Source organism: Hylobates moloch, unplaced genomic scaffold, assembly GCF_009828535.3.
Source record: "Hylobates moloch isolate HMO894 unplaced genomic scaffold, HMol_V3 SCAFFOLD_29, whole genome shotgun sequence".
Taxonomy (NCBI): Eukaryota; Metazoa; Chordata; class Mammalia; order Primates; family Hylobatidae; genus Hylobates; species Hylobates moloch.
The window spans coordinates 711,655-717,654 of NW_026652304.1; the positions used below are offsets into that span (position 1 = coordinate 711,655).

At 36.1% G+C, this 6,000-nt stretch overlaps 1 long non-coding RNA gene across 2 annotated transcripts in view; it reads left to right on the plus strand.

The window, feature by feature from the left end:
* The first annotated feature begins 3,232 nt into the window (after positions 1–3,232).
* LOC131382482 (uncharacterized) overlaps positions 3,233–6,000 on the plus strand; it is a 45,032-nt gene continuing 42,264 nt past the window's right edge. For both annotated transcript variants that reach the window (XR_009212001.1, XR_009212002.1), the window contains exon 1: positions 3,233–3,523. This is a non-coding gene — a long non-coding RNA (uncharacterized LOC131382482). The remainder of the gene's footprint in view (positions 3,524–6,000) is intronic.

Genomic DNA, 6,000 nt, shown 5'->3' on the forward strand with positions numbered 1-6,000 from the left:
AAAGCCATGCAGCCGCAGAAGGGAATCATCCCCTATCCCTCCGCCCCGACCCCCCCCCCCACCCCCAGGGTCCCTTCAGGTGTGTCAAGAACGTCTTCAGAACAAGAACAACTGTAACCAACCAGATTGCCTCTGGGGCCTCATTTTACTGTAGAGCAAGGAATCATTACCCTTCCTTCCCACGGGGATGAGTATCACACACCAATCACCACTCTGCGGCTCTTCCTCTTCTCTATTTTTCAAAGGAAGCTCTTATTATGATGAGGATATTGTTATCTTTGAAGGTGGTACTATGAGTGTGTTGGGATGATAAGATTTCTCATTAACTGGGACCATTGACTACTTGTTGGGCCATGAGGAACCACAATTGGAACTTACCAAGAAGAATTCACAGCCCCCAGAGCTCTTAAACTCAGCACAGAACCCAGAAACTAGACATGACTGTTGGTGTCTCCTTGAAAAGACAATAGTGTATTATTTATAGAATATTTGTATGGGACTATATGTATCATGTTTGGAATTGGATGTATGCAGGAAAAGAGAAAGTGTGTGGACCTGGACACTGATGAGGATGGTTTGTACGGAACAATAATTATTAGTTTAAATTTTTAAAATGGAAAAAAAAACACAATCAGAAACATGTACAAATTATAATAGATTGATGGCATATTACAAAGAAAACAAACTCAAGTAACCAGCACTTAGATCAGGAATGAGTACAGGCAGCATTTCAGAAGCTCCTCTGCCTTATGCCGATTACATGCCCTTCTTTCTCCCCAGAGGTGACCACTCTCCTGACCTCTAACATTGATCTCTAACATCATAGATTACTTCTGCTTGTGTTTGGCTTTAATAAATGGAATCATGCAATTTGTGTTGTTTTTGTATCTTGTTATTTTGAATAATATATTTGTAAGATTATTATGCTTTTTTTTCAAATATGAGCGCTTTTTTTTTTCATTTTCATGCTGTATAGTTTTCAATTACCATGCATACCACAATTTAACCATTCTACTGCTTATGGACATTTGTTCTTTTATATACATTTTTGAATATGTGTATACATTTCTACTGGTTATTTAGGAGTGGGCTGTGGATTTGCTGGGTCATAGGGTAAGTATTCCTGCATATATTCAGATTTGGTAGATGCTGATAAACACTTCTTACAGGTGATTGTACCAATTTGCACTCCCACCAGCAGTCTGTGAGAATTTCATCTATTCTGCAATTATCATTGGTTATTTTAATTTTAGCCACTCTAGTGAAGATGTCATGGCACTTACTGTGATTTTATTTGCATTTTCCTGCTGACAGATGAGAAATAAGCACATTTTCATTGTTTGCTTTATTTTGTTTTCGTTTTTTGACCGTTTGACTGTTCTCTTTTACTGTTAAATTTTGTTTCTTATTGATTTACAAGAGTTCTTATATATTACAGCTACAAATCAACCTTTTGCTAATATATGAATTGCAGATATATATACCCAACCTATGGATGAATTTTTCACTTCCTTAATATTATCATTTGGTAAACAGAATTATTAAATTTTAATGAAGCTCAATTTCTCTACTTTATTTTATGACTTTTGCATTGTTGTGTTTTCCTTATGGAGTTTTTGCTAACCACAAGGTCATAGAGATATTATTCTATAATATCTTCCAGAAGCTTTATTATATACCCTTTTATATTTAGCTCTATAGCAAATGTGGAATTGATTTTTATAAAAAGTACAATGTTAGGAATCAAGTTTCTATTTTTTTCTATTTTAATGTACATTTAAATAGCACTATCTATTGAAAAAAAAATACCATTTCCCTATTGCTTTGCAGTGCCACTTTTCACAAAAATCAACTGTTCATATATGTGCAGGTCTATTTTTAGCCTCTCTGTTTTGTTTCATAGTCCATTTTTGTAGCTTTGCACCAATCTTATACTATCTTAGTATTGCCAGTTAATATTACCAGTCAACTATTGATTTATCATAACACAACTCTTCTAACTTTATTCTTTTTCCATAAGACAATTTTGGTTGTTTCCTGGACTTTTGCATTTTCATATATATTTTAATATCATCTTGACATATTCCATAAAAAATTCTTGCTAGGATTTTGATTGACAATTTACTGAATCTATAGATAAATTTGCAGAGAATCAATATGGTAACATGATTGAGTTTTCCAATTCACGTACATAGTACACTCTTTAATTTTGAGGTTTTAAATTTCTCTATCAATGTCTTATAGTTATTTTTGCAGTGATCTTACATGACTTTTGTGAGATTTATTCCAACTATTGGTAATTGTTTGATGCTATTATAAGTGATGTGTTTTGAAATTTTATGTTTCTGTTTTGTGTTACATAGAAATGAAGTTGACTTTTAAAATTATTTTTAAATTTGTATTTATTTTTATTTTTTTATTTCCATAGGTTTTGGGGGGAACAGGTGGTGTTTGGTTACATGAGTAAGTTCTTTAGTGGTGATTTGTGAGATTTTGGTGTACCTATCACCTGAGCAGTATACACTGAACCCAATTTGTAGTCTTTTATCCCTCCCCCATAATTGATTTTTATATAATAAATTTGTAAATAGAAATATTACTTATTAATTTACTTATTAAATGTACTTATTAATTATAATCCTTATGGATTCTTTTGGATTTTCTATGTTAATACTAATATCATTTGCAAATAAAGACTGTTTCATTCTTTCCTTTCTAACTCTTATACATTTCATTATGATTATTCATAGTAGTTCTATTCCATAAGATGCTGTAAGTTATATCCTATAAGGTAGTGACAAACATTGGATTAGTGAATGCTGAATCATTGCTCCAAGGAGAAATACAGGGTTAAGTTGCTGTGCACCTCTGATCACAACTTTTTAAATCAATATATCCACGTAACCTTGTTTAATATATATTGTTGATTCATTAGCATTGAACTCATGGCATTCGACACTGTAACTGATGCCTGAATAAAGTTTATGTGGCACATATTTTTCTACATAAGGCATATCACAGCTTTCTGGCTTTGTAACAGTAGATAGCACTTCAGCACTATGCTTGGGGGCTGTTTTAAACAGTATAATCGCCAATAAAGATACAACAATATGGCACTAAACAAACCAAGGAAAGGACCCTTTTTTTTTTTTTTTTTGAGACGGAGTCTCGCTCCGTCGCCCAGGCTGGAGTGCACTGGCGCGATCTCGGCTCACTGCAAGCTCCGCCCCCCGGGTTCGCGCCATTCTCCTGCCTCAGCCTCCCGAGTAGCTGGGACTATAGGCGCCCGCCACCACGCCCGGCTAATTTTTTGTATTTACAGTAGAGACGGGGTTTCACCGTGTTAGCCAGGATGGTTTCAATCTCCTGACCTTGTGATGCGCCCGGCTCGGCCTCCCAAAGTGCTGGGATTACAGGCGTGAGCTACCGCGCCCGGTGGAAAGGACACTTTTTTACAGTATGAGCACTGAAACAAAAAGGCGAAGCAAGGTCTGTTCACCCTCAGCTGAAAACTTGAGGATTGGTAAGTCAAATTTTGCACTGCTCTACAGGTGGCTGTCAATGTCTGCAAAATGCAGAACTGATTTTGAGTGACAAATTTCAACCAGTAGGTGAATTTGCAAAAACTGAATTCTTTTGCAAATAACTTATAGCAAATTAAGGGACTTCTCCTTTATTAGCAATTATCAGGGTTTTTTAAACTATTAATATCTATTTTATTTAGTTATAATTAAGTGAAAACCTCTGCCATTTTACTGAATGAGAAGACAATTTTCTTGTCAATTAATTTATGAATTTAATGTCGTTCCAATTCCAAATCTAAGAGATGTGTGTGTATTGTGCATGTGTGTTTGTGTGTGTACAAGGGGTGATGGCGAAGGAAACTAAAAAATCATCTTTACAAAAATTTAAAAAAATCTTGAGTGTCCTACACTTTCGGTGGAAAATACAGAGAGTTACATTTTATATAGATTAAAACATTGGCTTTTACTTTTATTGTCATACTTCTTAGGAATGTAGAGTGGACTTTGTTATCTGTACCCAGCTCCCCCTTCAGGCGTGGAGGATTGTCACTCCAACTGCTGCCTGTGCTGCCGTCTGATAGCTCTCAGCTGTCAGCTCTCGTCAGGATTCTCTCTGCTCACAAGAGCCACCTTGTCCAAGAACCCACCCTATTCCCAGAGCAGCCCACATCCAATAACTGATCTGGGGGTATCCTGGCCCAATACTCTGTCCATGCTGGAAGGCTCCTCACTTCAGAGTGTCCCATGGGATAATCTGAGGACTTCATGGAGACTAATTTCCCTCTCTGCCCAGTCTTACTTTCTTCCCTTCCACTGTGTTGAAACCAAGAACACTTTTTAATAAAGTCCTTCATATTGATCTCCACCTAAGAGTTGGCTCCCACATGCCTTAGGGTACCTTCAGTATATAGTGGGAAGGGCCCAGGTATGCCCAACATCCTGCAATGAGGACTGTCTTGCCCAGCAAATAATAGTTTTGATTTTGTACAGTTTTTTTAAAATACACCACCAGACATTCATGTACTTAGGAAACGTTATAATTTTCAGAGCCTAGAACTGAGGTATTTTAAATATATAATTGCAGAGTATATTTTGCAAGATTTTATGTTTTACTGATTTTTATCAGCAATGCAACTACAGTGTAAAATGAAAGAAGTTTGTGTGGTGTTTTGTTTGGAATTTTCCCAATCATTGTTCACTATTGCGAAAACTAAAGGCAGTAACATGAGTGTCATTCATGGTGCTGGTGTTAACACAGCACACTGATAGTAGACTCCATGTACAGCTGTCTCACCCATGATGAGTCTATATTCAGGGACAAACATCTGACTGTCTTATCATGTATTCAAATTCAAATATATTTGTACATTCATAACAAAATATTGACTTATATGTTATTTTATATTAAATTACTTTTATTTTCTCTCCCTCATAATTAAGACAGTATATTGATTATTTTGCAATCACAGGTGTATCAACTCAATAATTTTGTTAAAGCTCCTATTCCAATTTCCCACAAAATATCCTTTTTAGTTTTTTTTTTTTAATTTTGGATTTAGAAGCCAATCAAATACTGGGTTTTGTTGTTATGTCTCTTTAGACTCCTTTATTCTAGAATGGCTCTTCCACATACACCCTTTGTGACATTGATTTTGTGCAGTGGTTTTGTGCATTGTCCCACAATTACATATGTCTATGATTAGGATTTCTTTGATTGTTTCCTCATTACCAGATTCTCTTTGAAACATTTTTTGGCAAGAAAAGTCATAGATGACATGGTGTTCTTACCAGTGGGTTACATTAGGAAGCAAATAATATCAGCTTGTCCTATTACTGTTACATTTGATCACTTGGTATTCTTCCATAAAAACAACTTTCTACACTGTGTAATTAGTTCATCGTTTTGGGGGTAACACCTTTAAATGATATGAATATCCTGTTTTACAAGAAAATTTGACCCAATGGTTTTAGCATACATTTATGATTGTTGCCTGAATCAGTGAGTCCACTGGGAATTCCAAAACAGTAACTTTCTAATTCCAGAATTTCTTCTGGAAGTATTAGCTGTCATTCTTTTGTCAAGAAGAGTGTGCTTTCCTTCCTTTCCCTGCCTTTTTTGAATATCAATCATTCAGAACTTTATTTATTTGTTTATTTATTTATTTGAGACAAAGTTTTGCTCTTGTTGCCCAGGCTGGAGTGCAATGGCACGATCTCTGCTCACTGCAACCTCCGCCTCCCGGGTTCAAGCGATTCTCCTGTCTCAGCCTCTCAAGTAACTGGGATTACAGGCATGCACCAACACACCCAGCTAATTTTGTATTTTTAGTAAAGACAGGGTTTCGTCATGTTGGTCAGGTTGGTCTTGAATGCCTGACCTCAAGTGATCCACCAGCTTCGGCCTCCCAGAGTGCTGGAATTACAGGGGTGGGCCACTGTGCCCAGCCCAGAACTCCATTTATTTTAAAATTTTATG